Here is a 20,050-nt window from a genome sequence, read left to right as displayed (position 1 = left end):
CCAAAGGACTGCTGGGAGACTGGGGGAACTCACGGAATCAAGTGGCCGTCGTGGCACTGCCCTGCATCATAGAAGCAAATGTTCCCTGGGAAACTACAGAAACCAGGGACTTAAGGGACATCATTGGGATGTGCGGGACCTCACGGAATTAAACAAACCGTGGGATATCTTTGGAACTTCATGGAATCAAAGGGATAAAACAAAAGAATTAAACCCCATGACCAGAAACCATTGGATCGAACATTTCTTTAATATGCCAGTTGGGGATTCATGGGGGTACTCTGCCATGCATGAATCAAAGAATCAGTATAAATTTCGGAGTATAAATACAGTGATACTTGAAAGACCCTCCCCTTCACAAGCAGTCCAAACTTCTCTTCTGATTTTAGGGTCAAATAGCCTCTTGGATTTTATTCGTGGAGCAAGACTGCCATCTAGCGTCCATTTCTTCTGGGAGGGGCAGTCATTTTCACCGAGTGGTCTTCTCCCTTAGCAGGCCTCGTAGCATCTCTGATTGATCTATCCGACCCCTAACCCCTAAACTAAATGCTTTAGGACCAGCTAAGACGAATCTTAGAACTTCCCATTTGCTTAAACAATGTATAATTGACTTTCTTCTTAACAGAACAATCTCTTATTAAACAAGTTTTCTGAGGCCTGTAAGCTAATTTCTTGAAGATGGGCATATGATGCACTCTCTATTAGTTTCCATGTATCATCTACATTCTCTCTCCTACAACTAATTGTAGTCTTAAATAAAAGAAAACACTGCTACCCCGCTTACTGAGACTGCATCTCCATGAATCCCAAAGCAAGTGCGAGGGATTATGCCACGTCCGAGTTTTCTCAGGGGAAGGTGTTTCTCCCATGTATTGCCTCCCCGTGGCAATGGTGCCACAGCTTCCGACAAAACCACAAGTGGTCTTTGTCCATAACAAAAGTGCTCCTGCTGCTAGCAGGGATGTTCCACGGGAAAGGCCAGGAGAGGTTGAGTCCAGAGGGCACTGAGTCCGGAGGGATGTTCTGACTCTCGTGCCCCTCGACCATTCTCGCAAGCCCAGCCCGGCCCCACCAGTTCTACGGTGCAGAGCTCGGTCCGCTGCCGCTCTGCCGCCACTGTCGCCTGGCCTCCACTTCCAGCGAGCACCCGAGGAGAACCCGAGAGGCGCCGGCACCTTTCCCAGTCCCAGGGCGTATTTGTGGGAGGAGGACAGGGAAGGAGGGAGAGGAAGGCAGAGGAGGCGGAGAGGAGGCCACCCACCAGGAGCAGAGAGTCGGGGCTGGCGGGGGCAGCGCGGCGCCGGGAAGCGGATCGGCGGCTGCGGCGCTGTCGGGGAGCGGGGCTGGCGGCGCTGGCCGCGGTTTTGATCTGTGCGCAGGGCTGGCGGTCGGAGACCGTATACATTCCTACAGGCAGCTCCCGGGTCACAGTCCCGAGCTCCTGGCACGAGCTGCTAAATTGTCCAGAGAACTGCGGGCGCCAACGGAGTGGCTGCTGGTGACGGGAGACCGTCTTTCCACTGTCCTCTGGCTCTCCGGACCCCATCATGGGAACGTGGCTCTGTATTCCTGGGCCCTAGTGGACACGGACCCAATGACACTGTCGTCTTCAGAGATTTCAGGGGATTCTCTTAGAAACAAAACTCGGTTAATTGGTTCTACGGCAGAGCAAATTATCACCATGTGTGTCCCTAGCTTCTCTTGAGGCATCGTCTCCTGGTTACTCTGATCCACTCCCGGCAGGAGCCGCGATTCTCTGGTTCATGAAGATCTTTCTCTTTGGATAGGAGGAGGGGTTCTTGCCTTGCTTGGAGTGTGGAAAAGACAGAGAGTAAGGGTCCGCAAGATTTGGAGTGTCACTCGTCAAGGATCTGAACACTACATCTCGGACGTGTTCTGAAAAGCTGTGAAGGCAGACAGTGCGAAGGAGCGAGGTGCAACCAAGCCAGACCAAGCGTTAGAGGTGGTGAGGGAGGAAAGCAAAGCAGTAAGAAAGGAGAGACCTCCAGCCATGTGGCCCTGGCCTCAGGAAGGATGGTTGCAGGACCATCCTTCATTAGCCTCTCAGTAAAAATGCAGAATTCTCAACTTCCTCTAAATGTGTTATCTCTCCTCTGATACTTAAGATGGTAGAAAATTTTCAGGAGCACACAGGCATAAGGAGGGTGAACTCGATAATGCTCTTCCAGCTGGGAAACATGTGAAAGCCTCTGTTTCCTGTGGTGTGATGGGTGCCTGGGATCCCTCTGGACTTGGTTTAGGGAAGGGGCTGGGTGTAAGGCTCTCCATCTGCCAAACCTCCAGACCTTCAACTGCCCTGGGTGGGCCAGGTCTCTCCTAGCTCCACCACTCGCAAGCGGCACTCTGGCAGTTGCCCCATGTGCTCCCTGCATGTGCGTCAGGGTCTTCATCCTTTTCCCTGCTCATCCCTCAGTACATTCCCTAGGGTATATGCTCTCCTTGCCATCGCTGGAGCTGGGATATCCAGCAGCCTTGCTGGAGCCACGTTCCTCTCAGACTTTGCGTTTTCGCAGAAGAGAAAGGCAAATCTAGAGACACTGGGCTGCTGCCCAGCAGGTCTCATCTCCCTTTCCCGGGGAGTTGGGAGAGAGGCATTCTTCCCAGGCAGATGAAGAAGGACAGGGGAAAAGCCACAGAAGCGGACGAGACACGTGTTCCCCGAGGAAGTTGCAAGCAGCCCAGAGAGTTGAGGACAGCACGGGAAGATGTGAAAGGTGCTGAAGGGTAGAAGCCCGGAGCTCCGAAAAACACATCAGTGGGTGTGCAGCAGAGCAGGCGATTGCAACTGGGGAGGGGAGGACTGCACTGCGAGCTGACCGGGAACAATCTCTGCCCATGAGTGAGACCCCAGAGTCAGGCAATGCTCAGAATGCCATCGGCTGGGGGAGCCAGACGGGTTGTTGCTTGGGGAAAGAGAAACCCAAAGAGAGCATTTGAGGTACTGAAAGTACAGTTCATTTCTCGGCCCTCCTGCTTCCTTTGCTCCCCCTCTAAGAGATTCGTTTCTGGCAGCTCTCTTCTCTCGGCACAGGGTGGAGATTTCTGACACTCTCGGTAAACAGGCAGGTTCGTCTCAGCATGAATTTTGGCTACAGCGTCGTCACTTTCTGCCTGGTACACCTCCTCTCTATATCCCAGTTGTTCATAAATGCATTCTTTTTCCTCCCAGGAAATATTCAACTGCCTTTTCAGGCCCCGTGGGGGAATACAACTGAATAGAGAAACATCTCTGCAGATCATGTAATTGCTGTCCTTCATGTGTTCACTCCAGGCGATCTTACTTCTCTAAAGAAATAAAGAGGGAAAGAAGAGAAAGTTCAGGCCTCTCTCTCTCTGCTCGCCACTTCAACTTCGCTATCCCTCTCCGTCTGTCCTCTCCTCCACATGCTGCCACCAAAAGATATCTCGGCTCTCTCTGCAGTCACATATTTCTCCTTTTCTAAAGAAAATCAGGAGATCATTCCAAAGCTGCTCCAGGTCTATCAAACTCTCATCTCACTAACTTTATTAATGCATCCCTTTCAACCTGCAGGCTGCCTCTGGCACGACTTCCAGTTTTCCCCGGCTGGCAACATATTCAAATCTCTCTGTTTGCAGTGGACCATGGCTTACGGGGGCTTCCATACACCGGGAGACCGATAGACGTCTGTGGGGAGCGGAGCTGTCAGCAGGAGCATTTCTGCTGGAGACAAATAGCACCTTAGTTTTAGACTTGGGCTGTGGCACCAGTTCTACGCCGAAGCAGTGCATGGGTGAAGCTCCTGCCCCTGAGAAATCACGGCATGGCATCTCCCACCCGCTTTGGACAAATGGAGATACAGTCACCGTGATGAGATCCCAGTTGTGTCACTTCTCCTGCTCAGAAGACTAGGGAACACCTGAAATATGTATGCTTGTCCTGAAAACAGAGAGCTCTAACTATTTGGGTAACCTGGAGAAAACTGGAGGTCGTGCCAGAGGCAGCCTGGAAGCAGAATCTGACGCATTATTAAGCTTAGTGAGATGAGGATTTGATAGGCCAGGGGTAAATTCAGTGTTCTAGCACTGGTGCATCTTGCGCTGCGCTGTGCTTTTTACGTCACTTGGCACCCAGGTACTCAAGCCTGTTCTCTTAGTATGGCTGAAAACCCTGTTTTAATAGAAGCGCTAATACCCAACTCGTCTCCATGGCGGTGCCCGGAGAGCCAGAGGACGGTGGAAAGACCATCACCCGTCACCCACAGCCACCTCGTTGGCGCACGAAGCTCTCTGGACCATTTAGCAGCTCTCTGGACCATTTAGCACCGAGGAACTCGGGGCTGTGACCCGGGAGCTGCAGGTAGGAATGGATAAATTCACCGTTTCGTATGTTGGCGTGTGAGCACTTGGTGATATCACTGCTCTCGCTGGTCTCTACCAATGGGTCCTGCTGCATCTGGGCTCTACCTGCAGACACTGGCAGGGAGATGAAGAAAAGCCTTCGGAAGTGTTTTTGCACTGGATGGTTTTTCCCAAAACAAAGGGCACAGCAGCAGTCAAGTCAATACGGAGAAGACTTTTAGGAGGATATAAAGGTGTGCAGTAGTTGAAATGCCCAGCTGGAGAGAAGTGAGCGGAAAAGAGAAGTGGATTGGTGAAGTCACTGAAGAATGGAAAGCTGCGGGATTAAGTCAAGCCAAGAGAGGAAGAAAAGTAGGAAAGGGGAAGGACGGACTGCACGAATTCACTGAAGGACAGAGTGTAAAGCAAGGAAAGAATAACGGCTCGACAAAGAAAAACGCGATGAGTGTTCCCAGGGTATACTTTATGGAGGGAGGGTTGGGAAGATAGTTCGGGAGAAGAGCTTTATGAAGAACCTACCAGACAGGAGGTCAGCCTCGAGGAATATGCACGTCCACCCCAGGGGGCTGTCCCGGCCCCTACGGTCTCCGGCCACCAGCCCTGCGCACAGATCAAAACCGCGGCCAGCGCCACCAGCCCCGCTCTCCGACAACGCCGCAGCCGCCGATCCGTTGCCCGGCACCCCGCTGCCCCCGCCAGCCCCGACTCTCTGCTCCTCGCGGGCCGCCTCCTCTCCGTCTCCTCTGCCTTCCTCTCCCTCCTCCCCTGTCCTCCTCCGACAAATACGCCCCGGGGCTGGGACAGGCGTCGGCGCCTCTCGGGCTCTCCTCGGTTGCTGGCTGGAGGCGGAGGCCAGGCGACAGCGGCGGCAGCGCGGCGGCGGTCCGTGCTCTGTACTGTAGAACCGGCGGGGCCGGGCTGGGTGGCAGGGGTGGTGTTTAGTATCGAGGATCTTCAGATTGACAGGCCATGTTCTTCTTATACCGCCATCGTCTCTTCCCTCAAATCTCTCTTTTGGCACGTGGAGACTCCGGAATTGTCCTCCAGGGCAAGCACTTACCAGAATGGTCGAGGGGCACGAGAGGCAGAACATCCCTCCGGGTTCAGTGTCCTCCGCTCTCAACCTCTCCTGACCTTTCCCGTGGAACATCCCGGCTAGCAGTAGGAGCACTTTTGCTAGGGACAAAGACCACTTGTGGTTTTGTCGGGGGCTGTGGCACCAGTGCCACGGGGAGGCAGTGCATGGGAGAAACACCTTCCCCTGAGAAAACTCGGACGTGGCATAACCCCTCGCACTTGCTTTGGGATTCATGGAGATGCAGTCTCAGTAAGCGAGTTCTACTGTGTCCCTCGTCCAGCTCTTCTTGCTCAGAGGACCAGGGAACAGCCTCTCACACCTGAACTGGATGTACTGGAATCTGCAAATTTGCAGCAGGTTGAGGGGTACTCAGAGGCACATTCAAAAATTTCATTCTCTTTCCCATCTCTGTCACCTCCGAAGGACATAAATGACCACCAAAGCAGGGTGTGATCTATTGCCATGTGCACTGGAAAACCCAGGTTATCTCCTCAGGGCATTCATCACAGACCTGCCATCCGCTCTTGGCACTCACAATAGAACCACCACTTCTCACCCGGCACACAGAGATTCTTTTGCCTTCCTTGGAGAGACCGGAAGAACTAGACAGGGTGTATCTTTTTGCATTGCACAGACAAGTCTTGAGCACACACCTGTTGTTGGTGTGGGGAGATGACCCTGAGCAAGAACAATTGCCATCAACCTCCTCGGGAGACCTTGAAGTTATGTGGGACAAAGAGTGTCTTGGTGTCACATTGCATTTACGGTTCTAAATCCTGGCAAAGCCCAGGCGTGCAGCTCTGGGATGTGCTTCTCTTGGACAGAGCTCCGCGTTTCCATCTCTCAGGCGGTGGGGCATCTCAGATAGTGGCAGAGCAGGTGGTACCCCACAAGGGCTTAGGTGCATCCAGGCTCCTGGCGTGGCAGCAGGTAACCCAGGAGATACTGCCCCTGCTGCCATGAACTGTCTGTGTCTGTGTGCAAGCGAAGGACTCGTGTGTCTGAAAACCCTCCTGTGACCGAGCAGTGAGACCCCGCCAGAGCACCACTGACTCTTGGCCAACTGGCCATCCACCAGGACCCCAGAGGCCATTTTCCAGCGCTGCTGTGCAGAATATCAATCCCAGTCTGTCCGGACATTCGGGATTGCCCCATCACAGGGACAGAATCTGGCACTTCCCCTTGTTGAACTTCCTCTGGTTGAGGATTGCCCAAACCTCTGATTTGAGGTCTCTCTGCGGGGCCTCCGTCTTCCATGAGGCCCTGCAGTGTTACAATGGCCCCTCGATTGCTTGGGAATGTGCAGTGTTCTGTGTTCCATGTGTTCCATGAGGCCCCATATTGTCACAATGGCACTGAAATGAGAGAGGATCTCCATCCTTAATGGCTTCGTAAATCAGAAGTTTTTCTTAGATAAAAATCCTAATCAACAAAGGGGTTTGCTTCCTTGGCATGGTAGCAGTCTTTTCTTTTCTTTTAAGACTACAATTAGTTGTAGGAGAGAGAATGTAGATGATACATGGAAACTAATAGAGAGTGTATCATATGCCCATCTTCAAGAAATTAGCTTACAGGCCTCAGAAAACTTGTTTAATAAGAGACTGTTCTGTTCAGAAGAAAGTCAATTATACATTGTTTAAGCAAATGGGAAGTTCTAAGACACGTCTTAGAAGGTCCTAAAGCATTTAGTTTAGGGGTTAGGGGTCGGATAGATCAATCAGAGATGCTACGAGGCCTGCTATGGGAGAAGACCACTCGGTGAAAATGACTGCCCCTCCCAGAAGAAATGGACGCTAGATGGCAGTCTTGCTCCACGAATAAAATCCAAGAGGCTATTTGACCCTAAAATCAGAAGAGAATTTTGGACTGCTTGTGAAGGGGAGGGTCTTTCAAGTATCACTGTATTTATACTCTGAAATTTATACCGATTCTTTGATTCATGCATGGCAGAGTACCCCCATGAATCCCCAGCTGGCATATTAAAGAAATGTTCGATCCAATGGTTTCTGGTCATGGGGTTTAATTCTTTTGTTTTATCCCTTTGATTCCATGAAGTTCCAAAGATATCCCACGGTTTGTTTAATTCCATGAGGTACCGCACATCCCAATGATGTCCCTTAAGTCCCTGGTTTCTGTAGTTTCCCAGGGAACATTTGCTTCTATGATGCAGGGCAGTGCCACGACGGCCACTTGATTCCGTGAGTTCCCCCAGTCTCCCAGCAGTCCTTTGGTTCCATGAGACCCTGCAATGTTGCAGTGGGTTGACCTTACCTGGATGCCAGGTGCCCACCAAGCTGCTCTCTTGCTGCCCTTCCCAGCCAGACAGAAGAGACAGAATAAGATGGAAAATTATTTCTACCTTGAGATCAGGCACTTTACTAAAGCAAAAACCAAAGTTTGCACATGCATAAGTGAAGAGAAAAATAAAAAGATTTTCTCTCTACTTCCTGTCAGCAGCGATACCTGGCCACTTCATGGGAAGCAGGGCTTCACCACACAGAGAAGCCGCTCAGAAGGCATGTATTGTAAAAAAATGGATTTTCCCCCTTTCCTGTTCCTTTCCTGAGCTCTTGTAGCTGAGCTGACGCCATATATTCTGCAATGTCCCTTTGGTCCATTTGGCTCAACTGACCTGTCTGTATCGCCTCCCATGATCTTGCCCCCGATTCAGGGGACGAAGCTGACAATGCAGATGCTGCACCAGCCCTGCTCAGCAGTTGCCAAAGCACTGGTGTGATTAACCCCTTTGTAGCTCCCAATGCAAAGCACAGCACTGTGACGCCTGCAGTGAGAAAATGAACTCCAACTCAGACAGACCCAACACATGTGGGATTCTGAAATGTCTCAGGGTTCCTTTGGTTCCACGATGCCCCTCTCAGACCTGGCAGTAGAAAAATAAATCAAAAAATTGAGAAGAAATCATCTTAAAGTCATGTTAAGCCTGTCTTCTACAGTCCAGAATCTATATATGTGTGACTGCATATACTTGGGATGAGGGTAGATGCTCAGAGGAATTCATGGGTTTGATCTAGGGAACCTGTCCCAAAGTTTTCACTGCCTTTTCCTCCTTGGACATTTCCTGATGCCCGGAGGAAGCTCATGTCCAACAGCAGCTCCATCCCCCACTTCCTCCCAAAGCCATGGCCAATTCCCTCTGGAACACCAGGGGCATGTCCTACTCAGGATGAGTTGCACAGGTGTTTTTTGCTTTTCTTCTTGATCACAGTGGAGCTTGCCCTTCTCACCATCATGTCCTATGACCGCTACGTGGTCATCTGCAGAGCCCTTCACTACAGGACCCTCCTGGGCAGCAGAGCTTGTGCCCACGTGGTAGCAGCTACCTGGGCCACTGGGAAGCGGGTCTGGCCCTGGGGCTGCAGGAGCTGCCGCCTGAGCTGATGATCTCCTGAGCAGTCCAGACATGCAGTCACTGTCCCTGTCCTCTATTGCCTCCCTTTCTTGCTACAGGACCAGAAACGACTGTGTTGCTCTGCTGGGCTGGGGCGGGGCAGGGAGATGGGGGGACCAGGGAGGGGTTGGTCTGGGCAGTTCCAGTGACTAGAAAACCCCAATGTTCATCTGAAGTGTAGGAGTGGGCAGGGTGGGAGCATTACAGGGCTGAGGTGGTTCCAGGCTCTGGGAGTGGTAGCAGGAGCCCAGGGAGACACTGCCCCTGCTGCAATGAACTGCCTGTGTGTGTGCCAGGGAAGGACTCGTGTCTCTGAACACCCCCGTGTGTGCAGCAGTCCAGCTCAGGGTTGGACAACTCTCAGAGCCCTGACACATTTCTCTGTGTGACTCCAGGAAAACCCCCCCTGTGCCAGGGAGTTACCAGATCTTTTGCTGTCACCCTCCTGGTGTCCTGTGTAATGATGAAACTAGAAAAGATGATCATCATACCCTGGTAATTTTCTAAGAGGAGAAATGTCACTGCTGGAAAGAAGTGTCACTGAAGAGGTGAGAAGAGGGAACATCATTGTTTCCTTCAGTCTGTTCCACAGCAGGTTCCCCTGGAGCCCCAGGGACACCTGCGGGGAACCCAGAGGGGCAGAGAAAGGGCTGCCTTTGGCTCTTGCTGTGCTGCTCAGCTGGGTCGGGCTCCTGGCACACAGGGAAATCCTGGCAAGCGGGCAGCACTGCAGAGAGACAGCTCTGCCCAGGAGCAGCTCCTCTGCACAGCCCAGCAGGGCCGAGGCCACTGCCTGTAGGCACGAGAGAAGAGAAGAAAGGCAAAGGGAGGTTAAAGGCAGCAGAAAGATGGGAGGTGTTCAGCTGAGACACAACTTGGGGACACAACTTCACACTCCTCTGCAGAGTGAGTCTACAGGTGCAGGGCAATGTCGCTTGTGTTCCTGGAGGAATCTCCTAAAGCTACCACATCCCACAGCCTTGCACATCTGTCAGGACTCTCCCAGTTTCTCTGTTGCGCCGGAGGAGGATGTTCTCCAGGACAGGCCTTCCCTGCAGCACCGTCAGAGGGACAGCGCAGGTGGGCTCCTTCTCCCAGGGATGGCTGTGGGGTGGGAAGGTGGGGGTGCAGCCAGGGATGCCCGGGGCTGTCCTGCAGAGCAGGGTCCCTGTGCTCCGGGGTTCTTTGTGCCAGGGCAGGGACTTTGCTGCCTGCTGGGGTCAGGTCTCATCCTGCCTGGGTAGTTGCCCACCCCTCTGCAGGGAGAAGCTGTCGGTGGGTGGTGAGAACCCCAGCAGGAGTCAGGCAGGTTCTTCCTGCCGTTGGATGAGGTGTGTGTGGTCAGGGCTGTGGGAGGTCAGGGCTACTCCCAGATCCAGATCACACCAGCACATTTCCAAGAGCACTGTCAAATGGGAAGGACAAAGCACAATTATTAGGAAGGAATGGAGCTTTTCTCAGTCAGTGTTTTCAGTTTCCTACTCCTGAGGAATCTGGGGGTTGAGAAATGGAAAAGGAGCTCCCATGTTGGAAAAGTCACTGAGACTCCTGAGCTGTAACTTGGAATGCACAAGTGCTTCTGTAAGCAACTTCCTAAAGTGCTTTCGGTCTCTGCTCTGCTTTTGACAGAAGCAGCATCACTTCTGCTGGACCCATCTGTTTTTTCTTTATCTGCCCTTTTCCACCTGCAAAAAGAAAAGTTGCCCAGTCAGTGCGCTGCAAACAGACAGGTTTCTCTCAGGCCACAGTCAGTGCACAGACATTCGGATGGAGTGGTGACAGGGAAGTCATGAATGGATTTCTGATGTTGAGTCTACTGTTTTGAAATCAGAAAATGTGGTGTTGAAGTCATCGTTAGCCTTTGAGAGGGAAACAGGAGAAAAATCGGATAAATTTGTTGCTAAAAATGAGCTGCTTCAAACTGAGGTTGACCACCTTCAAAGTCTTGTTAAAATTTGGGTGATTATGAAACAGTCAACTCACGGATTACCCCCATCAATACTAGACAATGCCCGCAGTATAAAGGCATAAAGCCCTCCCAGCCCCTCCAGGAACCCTCAAATCCCATCCCGGTCCCACAGGACACTCCCAACTTCCCCTTAAACTCTCCGAGGCCCCCAGACTCCCTCCCAGACCCACAAAAACCCACAAGATGCCCCCAAACCCCTCCCAGTTACCTCCAGCCCTCCCAGGACCTTTCAAACCCTCTCCTAGTTGCCCCCTTCCCCTTGAGTATGCCCCCAAACTCTCTCCCAGTTCCTTCCCACATCCCCGACGATTCCCCAAAACCCCTCACAGCTGCCCCAATCTCCCCAACCTCCCTCCCAAACCCCCAAACTCTCCCAAACACCTTCCCAGTTACCCCCACGACCTCCAACCCCTTCTCAGCCTCCCCATTCCTTCCCAAAGCCCCTCCCAGTTGCCGGCCCGTTCCCCAGGCTCGGGTGAGGAGGTGCCCCAGGCTGACGGGCCCGCCCAGGCAGGGGCGGTTCCAGCAGCATGTCAGGAGCCACTCCCTGCCCCGGAAGCTCCCGCCCGCCCTGGAGCCACCTCAGCTGCCCCTGCAGGGGAGAAATCCAGGCCGGAGCAGAGCAGGGGGCAGGGCCGGGCTGGGACCTCGATGGACGGGGGCAGTGGGAGAGCAGGGGAGAGACTGGGATGGGCTGAGGGGGCACTGGGAGGGAGAGGGGAAAGTTTTTTGCCCCTTTCCTGGGCACTTGAACACCCTCTGCACCCCCGTTCCCGGCCGTGCCGGCTGTCCTTCCCCCCCAAGCCATGAACAGGTTTTGGGGCTCCCTCGTGGGTCGCAGCCAATAGAACGGCTCTGCTGGAATGACGTCATTGCCAAATTCTGCTGGGCCCCTGTCCTTGTGCCGGTGAGTCACCCAATAGAACGTGGAAACTTCCGCGGGGGCTGCCGGGAGCGGGGCGGTGATGGCGGGGGAGGGAAGGATCAGGATTGAACCCGATTGGTCCCGATCGATCCCGGCCCCAGGGTCTCCCCCCGCCGCGCTGTTTTTCACGTGCGGCCCCAACGAGGCCATGGTGGTGTGGGGTGAGTTCAGGGGGTCCGGGGGCTCCTGGTGACCCCTCCGAATCTCCCCAAGACTCTCGGGAAGCGCCCAGATCTCCCCCAAGACGCCTGGGGACCCTCCGCCTTTCCCCCTCCTCCCCCAAATCTCCTGTGCATCCCCTTAACCCTTGAAAATCTCCTGGGACCACCTCAGACCCTGCGACTCCCTCCTGGGGACCCCCAAACACTCTTCAGGACTCTGGGGCCCCTCCCGACCCCCTCCTAGAGTCTTTTGGGTGTCACCCACCCTTTACGGCGGATTCCTCCGTCCATTTTTCCACCCCGGACTGCTGGGGGTCCACCCCCCCAAGAAACTACTGGGAACTCCCCAGTGTCCCACCACGAGATTCCTGAGTGCCTCCCCCCCCCCAACCCCCTGTGGGTGCCCCCATCCTTTCTTCCCCTCGAAAATATTCTTGGGGGTCCCCCACTGTCTCCTCCAGCCCCCATCCTGCCAGGGATGGATTTGGGGGGATCTCCTTCCCCTTCCCTCTGGCCCGAAGGCAAATGCCCCCCCTGTCCTTCTTCCTTCGCCCCCAGGCAGAAAAGAGAAGAAAAACAGCCAGTTGGCCCTGGCAGGTGTGGGTGTGTGCAGGCTGTGGTTGAGTGGTTGAGGAGGGAGAGGAGGGGGCTGGTGTTTGGGCCAAGTCCAGCAGGTGATGTCTTTTGTGTCTGGCAGTCCTTGGTCAGCTCCACGACCATCCAGCTGTCAGTGTTCATGACATACCCATCAACCCTTCTCTTCTTGGCTCCTACACTTGCCAACCCTAAGCTGCTCCTAAGTTCTCTTGCTGTCAGTTCATAAAGAGGTCTTGTCAAGTGTTACTGATTTAGAAACTAAACCCTGACATCTTTGTCTTTGCCAAAGATGTGTGTGAAAGGGCAGTGCTGTTGCAAAGCAGTGTTGAGTTTCACATTGGGTGACTTGGCAGCTTCCTCTGCATCACCCATGCACCCTGGGTTTCTTTGAAAAGTACTTTTCACTCCAAATGTGACACCACATTAGCCTGTAGGACATCCTGTCCCCAAATGGATAACTGTAAATATTAATAATTAAAAAGTGACCCCCTCCATTATTCAAGAAAAGCTTGTATCTCTGTACTAAAAGCATCCAAGGGTCACGTCCCCCAGTTTTCTATCTGACAAGGGTTTGGAGGGGCTGCTTTGTGCAGGGAACCCTTTGGGGGCCCCTTGCACATGGGTAGGGCTGCACTCTGGGGGTGTGGGGTTTTGGTTCTTTGGTTGCCAGGGGCCACTGTGAGTCACTGAGCCGGGGTGGGGACAAAGGGCAGGGCTGGCTGGGACAGGCTGTGGCACCTGTGACATAAAAGGGAAGTGTCCCCGTGGGGCAGCTCTGCAGGGCCCATCAGGGGATGCTGCCCAGTGCAGCCTGTGCTGTGGGGAGCACGCACACAGGGAGAGGCTGGGCCGGACGAGGGCCAGGGCAGCAAGGCCGCCCCAGGGAGTGGGTTCTGCCCCTGCCTGCAGGGCCCAGCCCCTGGCAGGAGCGCCTTGGGCAGGGCCCGGTGCTGCTGCTGGGGCAGGGGGTGAGGCCTTGCTGCCTGCCAGCTGCCTGGGCCCCTGTCCTTGCTGCGCCACATCTCCGAGGCTCCATCCCCGCTCCCCCAGCGCCAGCTCCCTCCTTTCCAGCCCCAACCAAGCCCTTCTCTGTGTCCTCCTGCAGGTCATGGCTTTCACAACATTCCTTTTGGTGCTTGTGCAAAGCATCATCCAGTCCCTGCAGGCGGTCGGGGAGGGGCTGCACAAGACTCAGTGAGCTTGGAGGTCTTTTCCAAGCTGAAGGACTCTTGGATTCTGTGATTGTGTGCTGGATTCAGCTGGGCCCGTGTTAGCAGCATTAGTTTGCTCCCAAAGTTTCCTCGCTGTCAGCTCTTGTGGCCTAAGGCTTGAGCTCCTTTAACTCCTTGTGCTGAGCTACTGCTGGGAAAGGAGAGGCCTCTGCGAGCAGATTCCTGGTGTTCCCTGCAGAACAGTGAGGGAGAAGGTGTAGTCAAGTGGGAAGAGGAGTACTGTTTGTGTGTGGCCTCCTATGTGGCCTTGGCGCCTTTGAGGGGCTTGAAGGAGAAAAGAGCTTTGTTAAAGTGAGAAGTGAAATAGTGTGTTGGCTGTTCTCTCTGCAGGGAGAAGCTGTCGGTGGGGGAGGGGTCACAGTGTGGGGGAGAGGCCGTAAAGTGGGGGAGGGGCCACAGAGTGGGAGAGGGGTCCCAGAATGGGGGAGGGGTCACAGAGTGGGGGAGGAACCACAGAGTGGGGGAGGGTCCATAAAGTGGGGGAAGGGTCTGAGAGTGGGGGAGGGGCCATAAAGTGGATGAGGGGCCATCGAGTGGGGGAGGGGTCAGAGAGTGGGGGAGGGGCCATGAAGTGGGAGAGGGGTCACAGAGTGGGGTAGGGGCTATAGAATGGGGTAGGGGCCACAGAATGGGGAAGGGGCCATAAAGTGTGGGAGGGGCCACGGGGTGGGGGAGGGGTGACAGCCTGGACTCGGGGGGTCAGGGCAGTGACCTCGGGGAGGGGGAGGGGTCAGGGCATGGGGTAGGGGTCTCACCTGATCCCGGGGCTATCGGGGCCATGGCGGGGCCGAACCTGGTGGGGACACCCAAGTTTTTCCCAAATTTCCCCTCATTTTTCCCAGTTTTTCATCCATTTCTCCCAAATTTCCCACTCTTTCCCCAATTTTCCCCCCATTTCCCCCATTTTTCCCAAATTTCCCCATTTTTCTCAATTTTTCCCCATTTTTTTCCAAATTCCTTCCATTGTTCCCAAATTTCCCCCATTTTTCCCATTTTCCCCATATTTCCCCCCATTTTTCCCAACTTTCCCCAATTTTTCATCCAATTTTACCCAAATTCCCCCATTTTTTCTCAATTCACCCAATTTTTCCCAAATTTCCCCATTTTCCCCAAATTCCACCATTTTTTCCCAATTTTTTCCTAAATTTCCCCTAATTTTTCCCATTATCCCCCATTTTTCCTGATTTTTCACCCGTTTTCCCCAAATTTCTTACTTTTTTCCCAGTTTTCCCTCCATTTCCCCTCAAAATCCCCCATTTCCCCAAATTTCTGACTTTTTCCCCAAAATTTCCCCCGTTTTTCCACATTTTCCCAGATTTTCCCCCAGTTTTCCTAAATTTCCCCCCATTTTTCCCCATTTTTATCAATTTTCCCCAAATTTCCCACTTTTTTCTCAAATTTCCCCCCATTTTTCCCAATTTTTCATTTGTGTTCACCAAATTTCCCACTTTTTTCCCCAATTTTTCCCCATTTTCCCCAAAATTCCTGGTTTTTTCCCCCCCATTTTTTCCTGCTGGGGAAATTTGGGAAATTTGGAAAACTGGGGACCCAAAAATCCAAGAAAATGTGGGGAAATGGGGGAAAAATGTGGTGAAAATCTGGAGAAAAATCTGTGAAAATGTGGGAAAAATGGGGGGAAATCAGGAAAATGGTGAAAAATCTGGGAAAATGTGGGCAAATGGGGAAATTGCGGAAAATTCTGGGAAAAATGTGAGAAAAATCCGGGGAAATGGGGAAAAATGGGGGAAAATATGGGAAATTCTGGGGAAAATGGGGAAAATATGGGGAAATATGGAAAAATGAGGACAAAAGGGGGAAAATGGGGAAAAATGTGTGAAAATCTGGGAAAATGTGGGAAAAATGGGGGGGAAATCTGGGAAAATGGGGGGAAATCGAGAAAAAATCTGGGAAAATGGGAAAAAAATGGGAAAAACCTGGGAAAATGGGGAAAAATTGGGAAAAAACCTGGGAAATTTTGGGGAAAATGGGAGAAAATCTGGGAAAAATGTGGGAAAAATGGGGGGGAAAGGGGAAAGAATTGGGAAAAAACTGGGAAAATGGGGAAATTCAAGAAAATGGGGGCAAAATGGGGAAAAATCTGGGGAAAATGGGGAAAAATCTGGGAAAATGTGAAAAAATTGGGAAAAGCTGTGGGAAAATGGGGGAAATGAGGAGAAATTGGTGAAAATGTGGGAAAATGAGGAAAAATGTGTGAAAATGGGAAAAATGGGAATAAAATCCGGAAAAATGGGGAAAATCGGGAAAAATCAAGAAAAATGGGGGAAAATGTGGGAAAATGGGGGAAAATGTGGGAAAATCTGGAAGAAAATCTGGAGAAAAATCTGAGAAAATGTGGGAAAAATGGTGAAAAATGTGGGAAAAATGTGGGAAAATGTGGGAAATTCTGGGAAAAGTGGAGGAAAAATCTGGGAAAAATCCGGGAAAATGGGGAAAAAATAGGGGAAAATCTGGGAGAAATCTGGGAAAATGGGGACAAACTGGGGGGGAAATGCTGGAAATTCTGGGGAAAATGGGGGGAAATGGAGAAAAATGGGAAAAAATCCCAGAAAATGGGGAAAAATGGGGAAAGATTTAAAAAAATGGGAAAAAATCTTGGGAAAATCAGGGAAAAATGGGGAAAAATCTGGGAAAATGTGGAAAAAATGGGAGAAAATCCAGGAAATGGGGAAAAATGGGGAAAGATAAAAAAAATTTTGGAAAAATGGGGAAAATATGGGCAAATCTGGGAAAAATGTGAGAAAAAATCGGAGAAAATGTGGAAAAAATGGGAAAAAAAATCTGGGAAAGTCTGGAGAAAAATGTGTGAAAATCTGGGAAAATGTGGGAAAAATGTGAAAAAAATGGGGAAAAATCTGGGAAAATGGGGGGGAAATCTGGGAAAATCTGGACAAAATGGGGAAAAATCTGGGAAAATGGGGGAAAAATGGGAAAAAATCTGGGAAAATCTGGGAAAAAATTGGGAAAAATCTGGAAACTGGGGGGAAAATGGGGAAAAATTCAGGAAAATGTGGAAAAATGGGGGAAAATCTGGGAAAAATGTGGAAAATGGGGGGAAATGTGGAAAAATGGGGAAAAATGTGGAAAAACTGGGTTAAACTGGGAGGAACTGGGAGAAACTGGGCCAGAGGGAAAGGGATGTTGCCATGGAAATGTGAGCCCGTCCCTCCCCCACCCGGCCCAGGGCCCACGGGGAGGGGAACTGGGTTAAACTGGGACATACTGGGGGGGTCACTGGGGGGGACACTGGGAGTTACTGGGAGCTACTGGAAGCTACTGGGGGGTCACTGGGGTTACTGGGATGGACACTGGAGTTACTGGGAGCTACTGGGGGGGTCACTGGGGTTACTGGGATGGACACTGGGGTTACTGGGAGCTACTGGGGGGGTCACTGGGGTTACTGGGGGTTACTGGGAGCTACTGGGGGGCTTACTGGGAGTTCCTGGGAGCTACTGGGGTGGACACTGGGGTTACTGGGAGTTACTGGGATGGACACTAGGATTACTGGGAGTCACTGGGAGCTACTGGGATAGACACTGGGGTTACTCGGAGCTACTAGGAGCTACTGGGGGGGTCACTGGGGTTACTGGGGGGGTCACTGGAGATACCGGAGGCATTACTGGGGTTACTGGGAGCTACTGGGAGCCACTGGGAGCGGCCCATCCCCCTCCCTCCCCAAGGTCACCCCAAGGACACGGAGGGGGGGAGGGGGGGAAACCCTGCCCCCTCCCAGTCCCTCCCAGTCCCTCCCAGCTCCCTCCCAGTCCCTCCCAGTACCTGAACTGGTCACACTGGGAGCGGCTCCAGGTCCCCCCTCCAGTTTGGGCCCCCGGGGCTATTTTTGGGACCCGGTGACGTCACGGGGGGGAGGGGCCTCGAGGGGGCGGCCCCTCCCCTCTCCCTTCCCAGTACAGACCAGTAAGGGACCAGTAACGGCCCCAGTGGGGGGGGGAGGGGAAGGAGGGAACACTGAGGGTGGGGATGGAGCAGGATGGTCCTTGAGCGTGGGGGAGGGGCAGGAGGAACCCCGAGGTGGGGGGAGGGGTAGGAGGGTCCTGAGGGTGGGGGAGGGGCAGGGAGGGACCCCGAAAGTGAAGGAGGGGCCCTGAGGGTCCCTGAGGGTGGGGGAAGGGTAGGAAGTTCCCCGAGGGTGGGGGAGGGGCAGGAGAGTCTCTGAGGTTGGGGGAGGGGTCCTGAGAGCCCCTGAAGGTGGGGGAGGGGCAGGGAGGGCTCCTGAGAGTGGGGGAGGGGTAGCAGGTTCACTGGGGGGAGGGGAAGGAAGGGACCCTGAGGGTGGGGGAGGGACAGGAGGGACCCTGAGGGTTGGGGAGGTGCAGGAAGGGGGGGGAGGGGCTTTGGGGGGGCCCTTAAAGGTGGGGAGAGGGGCTGAAAGTGGGTCCATCATTGGGAGGGGACACGCCCACCCAAAACCCAGTAAGTCCCAGTTGAGCTCCCAGTTCAGGGAGGGGGAGAGGATGCAAAAGACACGCCCACTTGCAGAGGCTCTGGCCACCTTGGGATGGGACACGCCCACCAGGGAGAGACCACGCCCACCTAAAGAAGGGACACGCCCACCCCCAAACCACTAAGTCCCAACTGAGTCCTGCCTTAACTGGTCCTTACTGGTCCCACCACCCCATTCCGCGTTCCAGTGACCTGTACTGGTCCATACTGGTTTATACTGGTCTATCCTGGTTTATACTGGTCTGTACTGGTCTGACCTTGATGGAGATGCTGAAGTGCTCCCAACCCCCTTAACTGGTCCTTACTGGTCCCACCACCCCATTCCGTGTTCCAGTGACCCGTACTGGTTTATATTGGTCTATACTGGTCCATACTGGTTTATACTAATCTATACTGGTCTATACTGGTCTGTACTGGTCTGACGTTGACGGAGATGCTGAAGTGCCCCCAACCCCCTTAACTGGTCCTTACTGGTCCCACCGCCCCATTCCCCGTTCCAGTCACCTGTACTGGTCCATACTGGTTTATACCGGTTTATACTGGCTCATACTGGTCTATACGGGTCTATACTGATTTATACTGACCTGACCTTGATGGAGATGCTGAAGTGCCCCCAACCCCCTTAACTGGTTCTTACTGGTCCCACCACCCCATTCCCCGTTCCAGGAACCCATACTGGTTTATACTGGTTTATACTGCTCTACCCTGGTTTATACTGGTCTGTACTGGTCTGACCTTGATGGAGATGCTGAAGTGCCCCCAACCCCCTTAACTGGTCCTTACTGGTCCCACTGCCCCATTCCCCATTCCAATGACCCGTACCGGTCTGTACTGGTTTATACTGGTCTATACCGGTCTATACCAGTCCATACTGGTCTATACTGGTTTATACTAGTCTATACTGGTCTGACCTTGACGGAGATGATGAAGCGCCCCCAACCCCCTTAACTGGTCCTTACCGATCCCACCCCCCCATTCCCTGTTTCAGTGACCCGTACTGGTTTATATCGGTCTATACTGCTCTACCCTGGTTTATCCTGGTCTATACTGGTCCTTACTGGTTTGTACCGGTCTGTACTGGTCTGACCTTGATGGAGATGCTGAAGTGCCCCCAATCCCCTTAACTGGTCCTTACTGGTCCCACCACCCTGCTCACTGTTCTAGTGACCTGTACTGGTCCATACTGGTCTGTACTGGTTTTTTACTGGTCTATACTGGTCTATACTGGTCTATACTGGTCTACACTGGTCTATACTGGTCAATAATGGTCTGACCTTGATGGAGATGTTGAAGTGCCCCCAAGCCCCTTAACTGGTCCTTACTGGTCCCACCACCCTGCTCCCCATTCCATTGACCCATACTGGGTCGTGGTGGCAAGAACCCCAGCAGGAGCCAGGTGGGGTCTTCCTGCCATTGGATGAGTGCTCTGGGAGGTCAGGGCTGCTCACAGATCCAGATCACAGCAGCACATTTCCAAGAGCACTGTCAAATGGGAAGGACAAAGCACAATTATTAGGAAGGAATGGAGCTTTTCTCAGTCAGTGTTTCCAGTTTCCTACTCCTGAGGAGTCTGGGGGTTGAGAAATGGAAAAGAAACTCTCATGTTGGACAAGTCACTGAGACTCCTGAACTGTAACTTGGAATGCACAAGTGCTTCTGTAAACAACTTCCTAAAGTGCTTTTGGTCTCTGCTCTGCTTTTGACAGAAGCAACATCACTTCTGCTGGACCCATCTGTTTTTTCTTTATCTGCCCTTTTCCACCTGCCTGAGGTTTCTCTCAGGTCAAAGTGAGAGCACAGACATTTGGATGGAGTGCTGACAGGGAAGTCATGAATGGATTTCTGATGTTGAATCT

General features: G+C 52.8%; 1 long non-coding RNA gene across 1 annotated transcript; it reads right to left on the bottom strand.

The window, feature by feature from the left end:
* Window positions 1-8,210: 8,210 nt before the first annotated feature.
* Window positions 8,211-17,699, bottom strand: LOC127463694 (uncharacterized). Its single transcript, XR_007900913.1, has 3 exons — window positions 17,508-17,699; window positions 14,468-14,505; window positions 8,211-8,300 (listed from the first exon to the last, which is right to left on the bottom strand). It is a non-coding gene; the product is annotated as an uncharacterized LOC127463694 (long non-coding RNA).
* Window positions 17,700-20,050: the final 2,351 nt, after the last annotated feature.

The sequence above is a fragment of the Manacus candei genome, unplaced genomic scaffold (assembly GCF_025592945.1).
Source record: "Manacus candei isolate 608988 ecotype Guabito, Panama unplaced genomic scaffold, ASM2559294v1 h1tg000169l, whole genome shotgun sequence".
In the NCBI taxonomy this organism is placed as follows: domain Eukaryota; kingdom Metazoa; phylum Chordata; class Aves; order Passeriformes; family Pipridae; genus Manacus; species Manacus candei.
Note: the sequence above shows the minus strand (reverse complement) of the source record. Positions and strands in the feature narration are given on the sequence as shown.